Below are 20,940 nucleotides of genomic sequence, written 5' to 3' on the forward strand. Positions count from 1 at the left end.
GTCTGCTGACAATTTAAGTGTCAACATCAGCTACTTCAAGGCGGATCACTTGAGCAGAAACACCAGGCTAATGTTCTTATTTGTCATCCTCAATTTGCACTTGTTGGATCGCAGATCCTGGGGTGGAGAGGAAAAGCAGAAATGGTTGTCAAAGGGTCCWGAGCTGAGGAAAGTTCTCCCATTCATCACCCTCTCCACACAGACATCTCTGCCCCAGCTCAAAATGGGGAGCAAAGAGGTCGATGCTCCCCCAGGCTGGAGAAATTGTCTTGGTAGCCAAAAGCCACAGTGGTCCCTACCAGTCTGCCAATGACCTTTGCAGTGTGGTTTGCTGTTGCCAAAAATGCCCACACTGGTAGGAGATTAAAAAGGAGTGTAAGGGGAGTGGGAGGAGAGGAGCAGCCCAAAATATCTCTTGGGGACATTTGCTGTTGTTTTGCTTTATTCTTGTTGGTTCACTGCCTAAAATACAAAAGTGACTGTGATTTTCTCTTGCATAAAAAAGCCATTGGAACAGGTTTTCTGTAATGTTGTCTACATGGAGCCCTTGTTGAATTGCTTTTGAAGTTGCAGATCGTTGTTCCACAGTTGGGTCCAGACATACCCACTCAGTCTAAACATGCCAGGGGCCCTTATGACATCTTTTATTTATTAAAGATTTCTGATTGTCTTGCATGTACAACTGTTATTCAGTTATCCAGACTAATATTTCTTTACTTTGTAAGCCAGACCTATTACAATAGTAAAGAATATTTTAAAAACTATTTCTGCTCATTTACTACCCTCCATTAGGAAAACAACTATGTGCAAAAGTCCCTACACATGTGCACTTCTGTTTTCAGGCTAAAAGTGATGCTGAGGTGTTTGGGGCAAAGGTTTTAAGTCCTTGGGACTAATTCCTGAAATATCCTGAGGAAATGTCCCATGAAGTGGAAGCAGAAGATGGGATCTGCAGAATGTTTTAATTGAGAACATAACTTCCAGTTTTCAGTGGCGCACAGCTGTGCTGAAAGTTTGTGCCCAAMGTCAATTCCGCTTGAGTGTCCTTCAAATCAGGGGTGTCCTCTGCTAGCTGGGCCAGCAGAACAGGCTACAGCCACTTMAAAAACATCAAAATATAAGGCGTTTCCAGTGAGTATTACAATACATTAGCAAGGTCACGTCACTGGGGAATGYACAGAATGCACCATGTACAATTCTCTGTGTATTTTTGGTTGTTGTCTCTGTTGTACTATGAGAAAACTGGGGCAGCTCAAAAAAATACCTGAAGAAAAGTATCTTCAGAACGGTGACCTGACTTGCTGTTGCTGGATCTGTCAGTTTTTACACCTGGACAAAGGCAGAAGAAGTACATGGTGGTGTCTGTYTGTGGTGGCTGACCCACGTCAGTATCAGGACAGAGCTGTTTCTCCCTCTGAGTATCACCTCACTCCCTTGGAGCAGCACACAGCAGAAGGCAGCACTTGTGAAGATGGAGTAGATGCTGCTTGAGTTGGTTTGCTGAAAAATCTGGTTAAGCTGAGTAATCTGCAAGGTGGCAGTCTTTAACTCCTCCCATTCTGTTGCCAGTCATTTTTAGGTAGAAGAGAAGGGACATCACAGCCTGGAAGATTACATCCACCTTCTCTCATGTTTCCCATCAAGTTCTTAACACCTTGGGTAACTTCTGGGCAGTGGAGATGCAAGAGACCATTCTGGGTGTCAATTGCATAAATTCCCTTACCTGGATGCTGCATTTCTATCTGATATTCTTTGGCCAAGCATCGGTGCTGTTAACAATAGATAATGTTCCTCTGTTTGGTCACAAGGATGTGGAGACTGCCATGGATGCTTTGTCAGCCTCAGGTTCAGATGATGTGGGACACTGTCTGAMCCATGTGTCCCTGAACTGTGGCTTGTACAACCTTGGGACCTCATAAACCAACAGAGTGTGCARTTTCCTGCCTCTGGTTGCTTTAGCTTCTGGAAATCATCCATGGAGAGCTCTYCTGGCACCCCTCATCTGGGATACTCCATGCATTTGGGTGTCTGAAGAGGAAACAAGAGGGCTTTTCATGTTTGCTTGCCCATGTCCCATCACTTCTCTGAGCTTACACTTCATCATTGTAGATGAGCCACACTCTYAGCTGAGCTGAGTCCACATCCTTGACTACTGGGCTCTGGTCAGAGTTACTGAGACTTCCTAAACCAGAAGGTTAAAGAGGCAATGGTTTCCTTCTCTGCCAAATAGGAAAACAGCCCTTCGTCCAGAGTACTTTGGTGTTCCACTAAGGATAGAACCCAGGTGATGGGAAGTTCAGTGTTGGGATGGCTGTTCCAGCTGGGTGGTACAGGAGAGAGTTGTAGACCTTGCTTTTACCTGCTTTTCAAAGGACCCAGCAGAGAGTGCCAGATCAGTCCCAGAAGTGCTGAGCTTGAGCAGGATGATCAGATGTGTTTCTGAGGTAAATGTCTACAAGCAGACTTTTGCTGGGACATTCACAATGTGTAAGGCTGTACCTGTGAACTGGGGAATCTGCCTGGAGTGGGTTGCAGGCAGGGAATACTGTGTAATGGATAGTGCAGGACAATTTGTGGAAGATGTRTACCAATAGTTGATTTTTACATGCAGCTTTTGTCTCCCTTCCCCCAGCAGCTTTACAAGACCATGGTGCAAGTACGTACTGCTTCATGTGCTAGCAATTACAGTGCTCAATGAAAGTTGTTTTCCATCTTGAAGTCTACAAAATGAGTCTGAAATGTACAAAAAGTGCTGGAATCAAGATGTACATTACATTGGAGAGGTTTTTGTCCTTCCTTTCTGTATGGTGGATCAGTGAGAGATTTGTAGACTTTGGATATTTTCATTTTTTGCCTTTTAGACCCTACCAATTTTTACTTACTCCTGATCCTTTTAAAATCAATGTCAAAGTTCCCACTGACTTCAAAAGAGATAGCCTCAGCTTTCAAGTACTTTAAAGAATAATTTTAAGCAAACAAACCCAAAATGGGTAARAAGTGCATTTTCTCTCTCCATTAGGCATGCAACTTATTTTCTCCAAATGTAAACGTTACCTGGAGAGCTAAGCAGTGATGTGGTTTCTATTATTTCTTTAGGAGGCTACAGTACCCAAAGTATATTCCATACATACTTCTTCATTTAGGAGCCAAACATAGCTATGTAAAGTGAGTGGCTTGTTTACAGTAGGCCCTTATGGCTTGCTATCAAATTAGTGGCAAATCAGGACTGCAGTAAACAGAGGTCAAAGATCAAACCCACAATTTCACATAAAATTCCAGACCGTGTACACAAAATTTAAAATGCAAAATCTTCAAATCACAAGACCATCAACTGCTCTTAAAACTAATCAAAAGCAGGGTAAGGACTGAAGGAAATGAAAGTTAAACATGATTTTAATCCAACTTCTAATGGAACAGCTACATCATGGGTATCTTTTAACCATGACAGCTGATTCCATGCTACTTATTATTTACCATGAAACAAGGTTTTGGTACATGTCTCTGGCTTTCACACATGCTGTTTTGTTTCTTTTTCTCCAATTTGAAATAAAATAAATTACAGAAGTGTTACCACCTAAGATTTTACAGTGTTTCTGTTCCTGCTAAAACCCACGCACTTTTATTCAGTGCATCAATTCTCTGTGCTCAGGAGAGGGAATGATAGGAGGCCATGTGCTCCATTTTGTGCTGTGTTTGAACACAGTCAGGTGCCTTGGCTGATGGTTCCTTGGCTGACAGTCCTTCCTTGTCTGGAGGTCAATGTCCATGTACATCTCTCACAAGAGTTCCAGGACCATGCCAGTCCCATACCCATGTTAGACCAATCCCCAGTCTGAAGTGGTCTGGGAGGAATTCTTTTCTACACCCAGTGAAGGGAAAGTAAGGATGCTGACTCCTTAGAAATGAAACATATTTGTTTAATGAACATTTTGTTGCTGAATGCCACCAGATGTCAGCATACACTATATGATTAAAAGCAAGTGTCTAAGATCTCAGAGAAGTGAGCAGTAAAAAAAAAAAGGCCTTCTGTGTCATGGAAATGATGAACCAGATCAGCTTTGCTGAGGGAAGAATTATGGGAGGGATTAGCTGGAAGAAATTGCCTGTGATGTTTGCTCAAATATCTGCTTACTTCTTCGATCCTTGGGACGTGCCCATGTGCTTTGCCTTCAACCTTTCTCCCCATCCAGAGATCTGTGAGAGGCCTGAATTATCCCCATCCTCAACTTATACCTCCATGGGTTTTCCTAGCATGGATCCAAAGACCTGCATCTTCCYTGAACCAGAGACAAGAGGGGAGAGGGGAACTTGCTGAGAATCCAGAGATTTGCTTTTCATATATGTGGTTTGGGAAGGTACACCTTGACCCCAAATGCTGGAGCAGTATCTACTCTGGCTCTGAATGAACATGAGAGCTCACAAGGGAGGTGGGCACAGAGAGTGTTTTGTGATGGGAAAAAAATATGAAAAGCAGGAAAATTGTGATGTGACTTTTTTATTATGTGATAGACTCTTTCCCACTCTGGAAAATGCCAGAAGGCCAAAGCTGTTCTTTGCATGACTCGGTTTAATATCTGCTCAAACTAAGTTTTCTTCTTTAACACAGGCATTTGAGGGTTGTGTTTTCTCCTTCTGAAATCAGTGACACAGCTCTTCAGAGTAAGTTAACCTGCAGASTTTTTCCCTGCTTCATATTTCTGGTTTTATGACAGGACCTGTAGAACAACCAAAGCTGCCCAATCCCCATCCTGATGATTTAAATTCTGTGCACACACAGTTGTGTGTTTTCCTCTTCCTCCAGTCAAAGGCACCACTTAAAACAGCTAAAGCAACAAGGCCCCTCCAAAACTGTTCTCCCTAATGAACATGTACAGAGTTGAAACCATTATTCTGCTGCTGTAAATTCTGACCTAAATCTGCCATTKTCCACACACATCCCAAGAAGTCACAAAACACTGATCTATCAGAAAGCCCAAACAAGAAAGTCAGAGTCCAAGGATAACGGAGCAAAGTGACATCCCTTTGGTGCTGTGAGTCAAAAAGCCATTCATCTGAGTTTCCCAACACATGTTCTTTTTTTCTCTCTTCGAGTTTTACTTTAGTTTTGAGGATTTTACTGAGTTTGGCTGCTTTCTGGGTGTACAGCAGCTTTGGTTGAAGGTCTAGTACAACAGCTCCAAGTGCACTGGCACCCCTCCAGACTTCACAGCCGTGACTACTGTGCTGCAGCAGATAAATTCTGCTGGAGGCACGTGCTCTTGTCACCACACACCAGCGCAGCAGATCTGATGCTTTGAGGCAACTTCAGAGGTTGCACGTTCATAGAGAAGACACAAAAAGCACAGTGCTTCTGGACAYTATCAACACCATTGCCTGCCTGATATTCAGCTGCTTTGCTCCTGCTCAGCAAGAGCGTTTCCCAGAAGCACCAGATGTCCACACAGAGGCATGTGTATGCAGATGGGCTGTGCAAGCTCACTGCACGTGTGTGTGCAGCAGCATCACCGAAACTCAAGCAATCCAAGGGCAAAAATCCATCAGGTCTTTCAGTTCCATCCACAGCATGAACTGGACYAGTCTGAGGATGGTTCTGCTTGAATCGAGTGTCAGAAGAAGGGCATGTCCTGCCTGCCTTATGTCAGTGGCCCAGCAGTAAGGGTGGGGGGAAAGTAGTCGAGAGATTGCCTGGGGAGTGCCCAAGTGCCTGTTTAACCTGGCTCTATCTAAGGTTTAGGAAATCCCTCCTCTTTGGAGGGAATAAGGRCAGGCACCTTGTTTCAAATCAGTGGAATATCCTTAAGCAGGATTTGTGTGCCTACGTGCCTTTGAAGGGCTGACCTATGCCTCAGAAACCTTATTCCACTGAATAGCTCACTGACTTCAGAGGAAGGAAACAGCATATTATAAAATCTGTATTCCAAAACCACACTGAAACCAGCCCTGGAGCCAGATACTTTATGTATTACAGCCTTGACAACACTTGCATATGGTGGCAGTGAACTGAAACGGAGTATGATAAGGTCCAATCTGGATTGAATCTGTTTTAAAAAAATAGTGATTTAAAAATAAAAATTATGGTATTTTGGTAAATCCATAAAATCCCTGCAATATTAAACATAAAAAGTAAAATAACCTGAGGCAGCCTCTTAAGATAACTGGACTGAGAACACATTGGCTTCTTCCCTCCAAGAAATAAATTGTTAACATGAATATCACATATGTCTGTGAGTGCGTGAGCGTGCTGGGAGCAGGGGAAGAGCTCAAGTATGTTTAATAACCAGGCAATTGATATTGCAAAGTTGTATATACAYRTTATTACTTGTTAAAATATTTGAASAATTGGAAACAAGCTTTCTTCACATAACAAAGGTCAAAATCAAGATTAAAGATTCAATAGGTTTATTTCCTTAGGAGTTCTGTTTTCATAAATGTACCATTTTTGCATTCTAAGAACAGTTAAGTTATCCTGATTATAAACTAGCTTTTATAACTACCAAAGATCAAAGTCCCTTTTTTTTTTTTTATGCTAGAACCACAGCAATACTCACTGAAGTGTTTTGGAAATGCTGCTTTCATCCTTGTAAAACCATCCAAGCAAGCAAAGGCCATACAGATCTTCAGAGATGGGGGTAAAATTTGGAATTATTTGGACAGAACAACAGTAAATAATAATAAATCAAGAACATGGTGGTAGATTCTTTTGCAGGGAACATCTTCAATGAGGTATATTGACACAGATGTTTCCTGAAAGAGCAAGTAGAGATCTCTGAAGCATTTGCTGCAGAAGTGCAGATGTTTGCTTTGGTGAGGAATACTATTGCCATGTAAGTAAACAGGATTTTGCAACGATATGTCTTGGGGGTGTATTACATTTTCTTTAGGCAAATGATGGATTTTAAGAACTTTATTGAAGAGGAATCTTACTTTGTTAATGGAGAAAAATACTTTTGCATGTGGTTTGGGTCATTTTGAGAAACAGACAGGTTTGTTAGAATATGTATTCAAGTTCTTAAAAATAATATATATAGAAAATACCTCCATCAGGGATGCTTCATGAGTTTTAACTTTTTTTGGAGTAAGTATTCATTCTCTTGCCAGAAACTTGTTTCTGCAGAACATTCTTTTCTATATTTATTATATTTGTCACCATATTATAGTAATTTTAAGATTAATCGATTATGTTTTTAACCTTGGGCTCTATGGCACTGTCCCTTTTTCAACTTAGACATAATGAACTGGTATTTCTTTTGAAAATACCTTTTTTATTATTAGAAAACCATTTCAGTTTACAGACTGTTTATGATAGTTTTGAACATGATGGAAAGGAAAAAAAAGAGCAGTTGAAATTGAAATCAAGCTATACCAGACAARGAAACATATTAAATAAGGAAAAGATTTACAGGATTTCAATCAAGAGTGGCTTATGTGTGTAACACATGGAGAGGTTTTGGTGATGCGGATCCTCCAATTCCTCATCCAGTTTTTGCACATGTGGAATAAATGGATTCCACCCAAATCTTGAGCCTGCAAGGTTTTCCTTTGCCCTGTAATGTACTCTGCTAAGTGGAATAGGTTTTGTGGGTTTCTCCTGAAGGTTGGTGATCAAATCCCAGATGTATGTGTGGGTGGGGAGAGACCATTTTCTGTCCGTAGTAGAACGGGCTTTTTCAACTATTAGTAGAGTTTCATGCAGAAACCTACTCATCTCTTTATAAATCAAACACAGCAATTCCTGTTATTTTAATAAGCACAACATGGAGTGTGCACAGATATCTTCACTTATTGCCATGGTTATATAGATCAGGTTTGCTAGCTCAGGACATGCGTAACAGCAATGTATGACAGAAACCGTGGAGACTGGCTTTATAAATAGCTGGAATCCACACAGAAACCGTAAGCCGGGGGGAGTTTATGTTGTTGACGTTTTGAGGAGGTTTTATTTTTTCCTTTTTTTCCTAGAGGGGGATTTTAATTCTCTGAGAAATGGTATTTTGGAGTCTGAAGGGTATAAAAGGTTTTCCTTAACTTTTTACACTGGATGCAAGCTATGTTTACCATTTCTGCAAAGTCTTGTCTCAGTCCCTTGTCTTYCTATTTTTATGCTATCTGTCAGGATGAATCTTTTGTATGTATACATCCTCCTTTTTCCCCTCTGTCCTGGGATATGGGAATGGCAAAGTAGAGAAACCTGAACATGGTTTCTGAGCCATCCTTTATATATTACAGCATTATATATATATAATGCCATCCTTCTGAGATGGCAGGTTTTTAGCCATGTAGCTCCTGAGGCTGTTAATTTTGAACATCCAAGCGTAGACAAAGACTGCTGAAGAGAAGAAATACAAAACAATTCTAATTGCTAGTGAGAAGGATTGCATGAGAAATGGATGAGAAAACCCAATGGCTAGGCAGGCACCAAGCCAGCATCACAAGCCCTTCCTAGTCCAAATATGGATGTACATCCCTGGTGTAAAAAGGGAAAGGGATTTGGGGCGCACTGTCTTCCAGCTGGGATTGCTGCATGGCAGTTCTGCTGCAGCCTGCTGGGGAGCCTGTCTGGTGAGCTGCAGAGCTGCAGAGCTGCAGGATGCACGGATGGGACTCGGGGCACAGGCTGCTGGGTGGGGTCTCACTGGGTTTGTAGCACTGCACACACTTTCAAGTCTAACTGGTCTGAAATAAATTTGAGTTATTTTTTTCTCATGTATCACCAAATGTGAATTTCCTACCATTAGCAGTCATTGCGCTGGTAAAGCTACTTGTAAAATAGATATTTTATTTTTTTTTTGCAATGATACTTTTTGTTTCTTTTTCAAATTAAACGTAATAAAAAGCAGAACTCAGTTTCCGGTTTCTAAATGAACACTTAAAAACTCACCAGGAAAGAACATCTTCTCCATAATAGAGAAAGAATAATGTAGAAAAGCAGATGTCTAATTTGAARAATGTCAAAGGAAAACATACTTGCAGGTACTTTAACTTTTGTAGGTCACCCATCAGCCTCAGATAGAGGTTGCAAGTGCTCTCTATATGAGTTGTTTTCAATAACATGCTGCAAGTATCGAGATTTTGCCATAAATTAGTTCAGTGCCAGCTGATTGATTTTGTGTTGTCTGAAGTTGTAAATACAAATTCCTCTGATCCCCATATTTTCAAGAAAGAAAGGGGCACTTGGTGTTTGTTACTGTTAAAAATATGCATTCTGGCAACACCAACTAAGACTCTACTATATGAATATGACAAAATGATAATTCTTTTCCGTAATAATGATTTTCACATGAAGCCCATGAGCAACTTCTCTTTGCTCTGAGCAATTTAGTTCAATGCTCCAAGGCACTGAAAGCAGCTACTTCAGAATCATGTGAGCTCTCTGTGTGCAGACTCATCATAAGCAGTTTTTTGTTTAGGATTCCCCATGTGTAGCACACTGTCTTGTGATGCATGCTTATTTTCCAACACATGCTGATGCTGCTGAACTGTCAGAGAGAAATTCCTTCCTTTGCAAACATAGTGCTGTCTTTGAAGTGGTTCATTGCAAACTGCTTCTCAGTAAAATAGTGTATGATACTCACCAGAAAAGAATTAAAAGGGAGGTGTTTTTAAATTAAGTAGAGAAAGCTCCCAAAGGGATGGCTCAAGTACTGTAGCCCTACAAGACCTAAACTCTTAACCTCAGATTATGCTTCCTATTTTTCCAGCGGGAAATAATMATGAATTAAATCTTTGAATTTACTAGAGATTCATAGGCAACATTTTTAGAAGAGGGGAGATTTCACTTGTTTTGAGACTGTTAAAAAAGAGGCATGATCTACTTCTTTATAAGCTGTTAAAATCAAAACCAAAACAACCAACCAAACAAAAAGCTTGTTGGCACTTAGAGGCAGCAAGCAGAGCAAGCCTGCCCCATGTCATTGGAATGATGCTGAGGAGGGGCTGAGCTTTCCTGGCTGCAGTGCCTGTGGCAGCTGAGTCCCCCACTGCCCAAGGAGCTGTGAACGAGAGCAAGAGCAGCCCAGCTCCATGGTGCTGGGCCTCCCAGCAGCTGTCTCACAGGCCTTGTTTATGGCAGGAAGTTACACTGTGGTAGTAGTCACCAGGAGTCTCCAGCAACATGTTCTGACATGATGTAATTTCCCAGTGAAAACTATGCCACTGATGTCTCTCTCCAGTTTCAAGACCAACAAACAACAACGCTGGGCTCAGTTGCCAGCACTGCAAGGTATCCAAAGATGCCAGTGCAAGCAAGGTGCAAGCTCTTGACTCATGTGCTTCAAATTCAATTCTGATGCAATTGTAAAAAGCCAGGTGAGACTTCCCATCTGTTCTACATCTGCATTAATTATGGCAACTTAAATGGATTCCATTAACCCAATGCACTTGTTCAGATTCAAGGTTGTAGCCTGACTATCTTGGTGCATCTGTGATTTCTGTCCTCCCCTCTGTGAGCACCCAAGGACATGTGAACATCCCTGTCCCTCCAAGCAGGCAAGCCCAAATCATTCTGTATGACTTAAAACTGTTAAAATTGCGGGCCTGAGCCAATCCTTGGGTTATGCTCCAAAGCACATTCACCTGCATCCCCAAGAGCAGGCCACAGGGATGAAGAACATGGACAAGTGCTGCATCTTTTCTATCAACACAGCTGATCCTAAATAGGATGCCTGTTCATGCAGAGGATTGGAAACTCACACTCGGAGTATTGGAGGTTTCTTGGAGGTATCTTGGAGTAACTTGGAGGTATTGGAAAATACCTCCAAGGCTGAGCAAAGCAARGGAGAGCAGGGATTTTAGCAGCAGCCTTGATCTATGTAATGTAGGCRCTTACAGAGTCTAGCAGCTCTGAGCTACTTTATGATTTATAAGGTGTACACCGACAAATACTGACATTCCCTCAACTCTTTAGCTGACCAGTGGTGCTTAATGATTTCCCACAGGCAAAAGCAGATACTTTAAAATCACAAGACCACAGATTTATATACAATTGAACGTTTACATGTGACAAAAAGTCATCTCAGGATGGTGTGGTGAGGGACAGAGAAGCAGAAACAGAGGAGCATGGAAGGAACATTGAAAATTACCTAGATGTACTCAGAATCTTGCCACGTGAGTGCATTCTGCAAGAGGAAAAAGATGCTATGGCAATAACAAAAATAATACTTTGCAATTGGTATGGTGCAAGGGTAAAGCAAGAGCTGACCTCACCCTGTCCACAGGGAGACCAAGGGATTATCTGATCTCTTTGGTCTCATTTGTGATTTTTTCCCTTACATAAAATTTAATTTACTGCAACTGATTTAGACCTGAACAAATAAAAGCCAAAGCTGTTGCAATTATTCACTCCTCAAAAGAAAAAGGACAATCTAKTTAAGATCCTGGTTTAGGTTGTTTTTCTTTCTCCTAGGTAATTGATAGAAAGCCAACATTTTGTGTCAGAACAATGTCACAGTAATATAGCAGTAAATATTTGTAGAACTGAGCGTTTTCATAAACCCCTTCCAAGCTAGGTGGACCACTGAACACATTCTCAGCACATAAGAGATTAATTTATCCTTCCTTTTTAGAAYTGGCAAGCAAAGGCACCACAGCCTGAAGTCCCATACCTCTAGAGACAGCATGGTCTTGGAATACAAATAAAGACATGCTTTCAGCTGAAGAATTTAGGAAACATCAATTCCACAGCATTTGATAGCATTGGACTCCTACATTTGGATTTCTCACATTCTGCAGCTAGGAGGGACAGTATATTTGTGTTTATGGTGGAAATGCAGACAACCTGGACACAGAAAAGGGTGCTATAGAAGGAAGGCTGGCAGTTGCATTTCAGTGCTGTCCTGCCCACAACTGCAAGTAAAATGTATTCTTTTTATATGTTATATTAATTCAGCGTCTCTTTGCCAGGCTACAAGCATTGCTACAGCCTCGTGGTCCTTGCTTGCTGCCCTCAGATCCCCCCATCAATGTTTGCCAGGAAAGCCCAGGATCAGATGTCCCCGTTACCTGCCACGCTGGGGTGCAGGACTGTGGGTGTTCCACAGCCTCAGGTGATTCTTCCCTTTCCAATCCACTTTGATACTTCAGAGCTGACAGCAGTGATCTCTCTTCAGCTGGTATCAGCAGGAGAGAAGGTAAATACACACAAAGTGAAAATCACCCATCTGCAAAATCGTAAGTGCTTGAATTAGATTTAAACACCTCTGCACAGGAAAGAGTTTCCTTTGCAAATAGTGTCTCTCTACAGGGAGCAAATACGGGTTTAACACCATCAGTTCTGACCACAAAGCCACAATTCATTTTTATCAGCCAGTCATATTGCCATGAACCTGGTYCTTTCTAGGGGTTGTTGGTAGGTTTTACACGACTAATAATGTAATCAAACACAGAGAAATTAATGGAAGGTAAAATAATGTCTCTATTTTGTCATTAAAGCATAATGATAAGTAAAAAAATGTGCCATTTGGTGCAAAATAGTTGGATTTAATACTGAGATTCTATGGGGGTTTAATGGAAGCTTTTACTTCAAWCAAGCGCCATCCTTGGAAAAGCAGCTGTTATTTTCTGAGCGGCTCTAAGTGGCACATTAATATTGAGATCTTTAGCTTGTTTGCAGAATTGCCACTAATTTCTTATAGGTTGCAAAGGAGACAGGAGCAACCCGTGTGTCCCACTGATGTCCTCAAAATTCATCAGTGTGGCTGTGGAGACATCATTAAAGCTGCATGATGCTGGGGGCTGCGGTGCCCAGGAACAAGCATGCACACCGAAGGCARCAAAAGCTTCCTCTGAGTTAGAACAGTGAATTTGTATTTATTTTCTCTTACTGCTTAGTCATTTACTAAGAGAGAACATTTGTCACTTGCTCAGTTTTTCCAGCACTGCACTGTCTCTCCCTTTCTCCCTTTCTGCCTGTCTGTGTAGGACACACACGCTATCTCCTACACCCACTTAACTCCCAAGGTCTCTGAAATGCCTACGCCCTTCATATCCACTAGAGTGGTTTGGGTGTTTTTTTTAAACGATAGCAGCTGCAGAGCCCCAGCACACAAAGCCAGGGGACACCCACTCTCCGGGGAGCGGAGGAAGGTGCGGGCAGCGCATCCCGCTCCGCAGAGAAAGCCTCCCGTGTCTCCCTCCTGTTGCTCTGAAAGCCGAGCTCGCCCYGATCCGTGTAAGGATCTGTGAAATGCTGACGCTGTAGGAAAGCCTGAGGGAGTCAGGATCATTAACAGCACTAAAACGAAGCTCCATCTCCTCGTTCTCCAGGGCTGCAGAGCAGTGAGGGTGAGGGAGAGCAGCAGCTCCCGACTCTTCACTGTGCAGCCAAAGGACAGTGGCCCCTTTTCCCTCCCTGGGGAGGGTCTGTCCTGCAGCAGCTTCTGGCAGACCCGCTGCTCAAATTTCCTTCCACACCAGGGTCCCCCTGCTCTCCTTTTGATCTWATGTCAGGATGGGGACAGAAAGTTGGTGTTCAACAAAGATTTCTTGTGCCCATTGCGCCTCTCCACCAGGAAAAAAAAAACCTCTCTCAAGTGACAAACCTCGTGCACACTCAGAGCCATGGAAAGGGCTGTTTTCYCATGGGTCAATTCCCATTGCTTTCTTAGGTACTGTAGGTGTTCCTCATGATGGGACCTTATATATTTATCTTTACTTATGGCCCCACATTGTTTCATTTCCTGCTAGCTTCTCACCAACAGCCTGCTTTGATTTAACTCCATGCAAGCAGGATATTATCAGCCAAGAAAATAGAGCGGATCATGATATTGATATACTGATCTTTATGAAGCAAACAAAAGGCATCTATTTTTCCTCATTCTTTCCTCCTAGGKTTTCCAAATGCACCTTAACTTATAGCAGCAACGCAGTAAGGAATAGTCTCAGCATCAGGGGAGAACAAAGCCAGTGTACTGCCCCTTTCCAGTCTTTTAGGAAATGGAAATGTGAGAAATTCTGTGATCTTTCATGGAGGTAGAAAGTTAAGGCCAAAGTCTTAGAGAAGTGCCCATTTATTACCTGATACTCTCAATGCCCACAGGAATCACAAAAACTGGACTGCAATTTTGATTCCTTTCCGTTTCAAAAATGGCCTCATTTTTAGAAAGAGACATTCCTGCATTTATTTTGTCTTTGTGTGATAGATTTTTCCCATCCCAAGTCTAGGACTTTGTGCTTGCCCTTATTGAATTTCACCTAATTGCTTTCAGACCATTGCTAAAATTTATCAAGATAATTTTAAACTCCTTTCCTGGCCCCTCAAAAGTCTGCCAACATGGTGGTCATGTATGAACTCCACAAGTATGTCTGATCTGCCATCATTCAAGTCATTTATGAAAAAGGAGGATGGTACCAAGCTTAGGACAGATTTCTATGAAACCTCACATATACAACTATTCCTGTTTGTCAGGAWATTCTTGAGAACTACTTTCTGAGTACATTTTTAATTACATTTTCCAAGTATTTGTGCATCCTTCCCCTAGCAGTTTTACCTAGGCCAGACTGGTAGTTTTCTACATGAGAACATCAGAAAAAAATTTTRAATATTATTAAAGTTAAGATATATCACGTCTACTTCCCTTTTCCATGATGTACATTTCTTTTCAAAGAGGGAAAGTACATTACTTTAACATAATCTGTTCTTGACAATTCCATGCTCCTGTTTCTTATCACATATTTTTCCATCTAGGTGCTTCTAAACATGTGCATTTATTTGAATAAYTTTAAATCATTGCAAAGCTCTCTAAGTAGTAAATTTCCAGACCCTCTCTCCACCTCTCACACCTTTTAGAGGCAGGTGTTGTCATCTTTCTTAGCTCTGTGATATTATCACAATTTGGAGTCAACTGCTTCTGGTTTGAGATTGCTTTTGATAATTCTTTTTGTCTCCCAAGTTTTATTAAACTGCCCTGCATGAAACATTTAACCCATCAGAATAAACCTCATATATACCCATCTTGCTTTGCTCTAACATGCTGTCCCCATATTGCTATTAAATACACTGTGCATCCTTTTAAAACTTTGTATTTTCCAGTCTTTTTTTGGTGGTATTTCTTCACCTTTACATCAGCTGYATTCACTTCCTCATGGTTACCTTATTCTTATGGGGGCAGCTTCTATTCAGCTTAAGAACATGCCCTTGTTCCTCCTTTTTAGATTTCCACATGAAGAGGAGGTCTTGCCACTCCTGAGGGTAAGGTGTAGTAATCTCAATAAAAAGATTCAGCTGAATTGGGGTTGGATGATGCTCTGAAGAGTGGTCTGACACTGCCTAGGAGTGAATCTATGTGTGGGTGTTTGAAGGGATGGTAAAGTTGTTGGAACAAAAGCASTTTGTGGGCCCAAAATGTGTTTTAAAAGTAAAGTAGCACTTCAGGGCTCCTCCAGTGACSAGGCAGATGTTCAAGAGGCTCCAAGTATCTCCACCAGCAATTTATTTCCCATTACCCTCATCAGGACAACATAAAGTTTGGCTGCATCAGGAACTGATCCAGTAGAAACAAAAACATATTTTAGCAGAGGCTTTGCCTTTTATTTTTTGCTGATCTGGCTCAGAACAAAACTACACAAAACATTGAGCCAGTGCCACAGAGGCAGCAGTAGCGTAGTAGGGGGCAGAGAACAGCAGGAACCTCTTAAATCCCCTCCCTGGTGGGGCAGGCATTCCACAGGCCGGCTCCCAAGGGGAGACCAACTTGCAGATCTGGAATAAGTGCCACTGAAATGCCATGCAGAGCAGCACTGGTCAGGAATTTTTACTTTAATTATTTTTCCCCACAAGAAATTTACATTGCGAACTTTTGGCAATGGAACAGGGCAATGGCCAGAAACTTTCTTTTTTAATGTTTTGTAAATAATTTAAATAGGATAGTTCAAGGGGTTTTGGTTCAAAGCCAGGGTTTTTCAATTGTAAGTTAATTTATAAATTTAAAAATACGATATCAAGATCAGGGCTATTTCTAGATTATTACCCTGGCTGTGTAGATTAACAGGACTCTGTGGATTAATGGCTGCTCCCTGAAAAAGAGAAGTGTGGTGCCTCTAGGATGGAATTTCCGTCTTCTTCTTTTCTCAGACACTAAATRTTTATGCTTTTTTTTCAGGAGGAAATGTAGGACAGGCAGGACTGATTGCTGCATGTCACAAAATGAACCAGGGTGAGCTGGATCAGAATTCAGGATCTAAACTTGACTTTTCTGGGCAGYGCCCTGATGAAGTGGGAAACCTTCTGCTCTTCAGTGACTTTGAGATGAACAGTAATAAAAACTTTAGCTTCAGGCAAGGCTGCCTAAACCTGACACAGGAAGAAGGGGACTCAAACAGAATTGATCAGCTGAAGGGACTGACAAGTCAATCCGTGATTTATCCCTGTAAAAAGAGGAATATAGACACCCAACAGCATGCTAGATAGGGATAGTGAATTTTTGCATGTGCCCTAAGTAGCATCAGATGGCTCAGTTAACTCCTAAGCTATGTGACAGAGAAGTAATGGCAGGGTTTGGCCCCACTGGAATGGGATGACTTGTAAGAAATGTAAAAGTCAAACAAATKGTTGGTAGTGAAGACCTCTTCCCAGGATGTAATCATGGAAAATTCCTTTCAAGAGCTGGTGTTTAGACCTCAGAAAATGCACAGCAAATTGCATTGTGATTTATTTGTCGGTGTCTTTATAGGTTGGGCGTTACTTTACCCCACAGCTGGAGTCAATTTTTAATATTTAAAAGTGGAAAGAAAGCAAAACCTAAACACATACAGATCTGTCTGTTTTAGATTGTGCTTTTCCCAAACATTACTGTTTAGAATTGAACCCTGAATAGATTTCTGCAGAGGCCAGCTGGCAACATAGAATGAAAAAATAACTGGGATTGGGTAGACCATATAGAAAGACCTCCTAAACTGCAGTTAGCTGATCTGGTATTCATAGTCACTACAGAAATAAATCTAATTTTTCCTTTCTTCTGATAAAGGAYGTGAGGTTCTATTTTTTTCTTTAACCTACATCTCTTTCTCACTCCTTTTGTCTTTCTCTTTTCCTGTCTTTCTCTTTGTTTTCCTCTTTCTTCCCCCTCTTTCTCTCACTATTCCACTGCAAAGTGCTGTWCCGAGTAGGTGTGGTACAGTGCATTCTTTAAATACAGTAGTTGTTGGTTACCATGAGAGCCTGTTGAAGAAACAGATAAATAGAATGAGGGTGATGATCATTTACMTCACTCTTGAACCACACACATGTGGAGCAATTAATAGAGAAATAGATGACAAAGAAATTTTCTGGTGCCCATCAGCTTTTACTCAGCCAGGAAAGGCTAATGAAGCAACAGCTGGAGTCAGAAACAGATCYTATTTCAAAGCCCATACTGTACCTACATTAGAAAATTCAGTCTGCCGTGGTTCATGCTCAGGCTTTGTTACAACATTGTGCCTGGTTTGCTGCAGCATTAAATGAACTGATGGGCCAGTGCTTAAAGCACAGCTCCAAGGGCCAGGATTTGGGAATTTTATTGCATGGTCTACCAATGAAGTACCAGGTGATTTCAAAGCTTAGCACAAAAGCAATTTACCATCATACGCAGATAATCACAGAACGACTACCCCTCAGTAACTGTCTGTACATGTGTTTATAACCTCTTAGTCTGGCCACGAAAGGCCAGGTAAGAACTCTGTGCACAGAGAAAGRTAGTTAGGGTGGATCTGCTGTGGGCTGAGAGCAGAAACACAGACCCAGCTCGGTGAGCTGTTGAGTCCCTGCTACCAGCTCCAGCATCTRAGTGCTGGGAAAAATCACTTCTTCATCTGTCAGCTACAAACTGCGATKGCATTGCCTGACTCACAAAGGAACTGCTGCCATAGGCCCTGCTAAGGGCTCAGAGCTTCTCAGGGGCATTTGGAAATTTTTTAGTTGCTTTATTATTCCTRCGGATCCACTCTACAAAGAAACAAAAATCACTAAGACTATTCCCAACCTCCCTCACTTCTCTTAGGGACAGTGACCTGTGGAAGAAGAGTTGTGCCAACTGCCACAGCTTCAGCTTCTCAGAGCCTGTCTGTGTTACAGCAGAGTGCACATGGCAACAAGACCATGTTTGCATGGCGTATCAGACGTCATGCACAATTTCAGTCTCCGAGTTGCTGGTGAGTGGCTCTGGCACCCCTGCGGGGAGCCATGGATATGTTTACCAACAAAAGGGCTCTGTAATATGCAACATATGGAGATAGAAAAAACAACTCTAATTGGGAAAGGCACAATCTCATTTGGTAACATTGTTGTACCTCTTAATAGTATTTTATTTATTCTCTCTTCCCTACTGAGTCATGGTGGATGCCAAAAGCTAGGACCACCAAGCAAATCTGGCTCCTTCCCCAAAATGTGCCTTGCCTGAGTGGATTCACTCTGTGAAGGATTGCAGGGAGATGTTCTCCTTCAAAGATTTTTATATGATTGGAAGGGATGTTGTGAGATAGGCAAAGAATGCTTCCAGCTGAGTAAGGTTTTCGTTTCCTGCCTGTCTAGTCCAGAGCAAGACACTTTTTGGCTGTCTTTGTGAAGCTGATGTCTGCAGACCACAAGGCTTTTAGTTCAAACCTCAGCTGTGAAAATGTGCACAAAAGGAGCACTTTATTCAGCAGATGGGGGGCATCTCTGTTTGAGGAAGGCAGCTAATTCAGGGTCTGGCCAGCAGCTGGCAGTCCTGGCAAATGATATATTTTTTAAAATATCGACTCTTGTTACTTGACATCCCCACCACGAATTTTCACATCCCTTCTTTGAAGATCAGCACAATTWCAAAAGGTTTGCATTACAAACCTTTGAGGATCAGAAGGAATCCTTAGAGCAACTCCTTGCTCTTAGGGGCATCTGGTCTGGAATGGTCAGGCTCCATCATGATGGGATTAGTTTATCTTTAAAAAAAATCTGTGAAAGGTGCGAAAGGTAGTAGAGATTGTAGTGGCTAATAGCAAACACCAGAGAGGAGAGCTCATTCCTTCATATCCTAACTTCTATGTGCATTCTTTGACAAGAAACATCTTGCTCGCTCTGGAGTCTACCCTAGTCATAGAAAACATGGCAAGGAATATTCCTGACAGAGCTATACTTCATGGGAAAATCTTTTGTTTCTACTCCWGCCGAGTTTCTGTTTGAAAAATCTCTTATTCATTCAAGCTTTCACCAAATTAAATAAGTCAAACCCTGCCTGGATTCTGGGCAGGATACATGAAAGCAGGGCCYCTCTCCCTGGCTCTGTGAGCTGGGCCAGCACAGACAGCCGGTTCTGCCATGGCTCTTGGCTTTGCTCATAGGCAGGGTCGTTCTGCARCGAGCAGTGCTGGCAGCCAGCCCCAGCCCCACTGAGAGAGGGATGCCAGGCAGCACACCCTGAGTCTGGAAACCCAGGCACTCCAAAAAGGGAGAAKCTTGCAAGTTCTGGCTCAGAGCAGGTCTTGGCTGCCTCTGTCAGGCTAAGGATGCTGGTGTCCCACAGAGCCTCTGGTGGAGCTGCCCAATTCCCAACTGCACAGCCAAGACCTGGGAGAACTGAGACAAGCCCCAGTGATTCYGTCTACACAGCAAGATAGGAGGGTGGGACTGTTGCAGCTCCCGAAAGGCAGGAAAAGCGTTTTGGAGACAATTTGTTCCAAGAAAATATTCTAAAGTTTTTTCTCTGGTCAGATTTTCTTGGTTTGGATCACCTCTGGTGACACAACAAAACTCACAAGTTTAAACGACTTGCAGCATCAAAATGAGGAATCTATTCCAAACTAAAGAGGCCACCTAAAAGACCATCCCCTTCCCTGGTGTACATACAGCCTTCTTATGAGCTGCACCTGAATCTTACTCACATGAATTTCATGCTCGAATATGGGAATGGAAATTAATAAATTTGGACTGGAGCTACCTTTTTTTTGTGAGAAAGACATAATATAAAATTTTTGCAAAATGTTTATGTCCATGCAGTAGTTCTCAAAATTGAAGAATTGAAACAAAAACATTTTTGGTGTGCAATGAGAGCATAGGAGATGGAAAAGTATATAACATACAAGGACAAATATGTAAAAAAAAAAAATTGATTCAGATGTAAATATAAAAGATTCTGTCTCTCTCAGGCCCCAACCCATTTGATTCACAGTGTATGTGTGCCAACTCTTTTCATGTTCAACCCTTTTTTCTCTCTGGGGCAAGGACAACAGACAGGAGGCTTTAAAACCATGCAGCTGGATCTTGTGTGACACACAAAATCTCAGGAGGTGATCTTTGCATCATGTCTCAAACATTTTGTTGAACATGTCCCTATAGAGACTTGAACAACATAAGCACCTCCCTAAATAAATTGCTACAACATTAAATGCTCCCCAGCATTACAAATCTGTCTGCATATGTTTTCCTGGTAATATCTGTTTTAAAAATGGTGTGACAAAGAAAAATATTTAAGTTATCAAGTTTTGCTCAAGATTCAGACAGCAATGTTCTCACCTCTCTTGTGCCTGAGGAGGTTTGACTTGGATAAATTTCTGTAGAGAAATTAYCAGAGAAATAAATACAGAACAGTCTTGCATTCCTGATGAAGAGCACGAGCAAAGGAGTTAGAAATGGACTTCATAAGAACCTGAATGGATGCTCAGGGTAATTTCCCAGCTGTAAATACTTGTCGTATGGTATAGGTGAGCCTTCCCAAAAAGCAAAATACACCTCTATACAAGACACAGAGTCCCTGAAAATATGTCTTCATCAACAGAATGATTCAACAATGYGCAGGGACAGAGCACTTCCAACAGGAGCAAATGGAGCAACTCCTCCAAGCAGCTTGGTGCTATTGCTGAGTATGAAGGAGAGAGCATMAACCTTTAGAAACAAATCCTCTTGCTTTTCTGTGTTGGGTTTGACGGCACAAGTAAGGAGCATGCCTAAAGGGTCTTAGCAGTCCTTTTTTGTATCCTTTCAGCAGTTTATTTTTA

The sequence above is a fragment of the Malurus melanocephalus genome, unplaced genomic scaffold (assembly GCF_030028575.1).
Source record: "Malurus melanocephalus ecotype Western Australia unplaced genomic scaffold, MMel_1.1 scaffold_62, whole genome shotgun sequence".
Lineage (NCBI taxonomy): Eukaryota > Metazoa > Chordata > Aves > Passeriformes > Maluridae > Malurus > Malurus melanocephalus.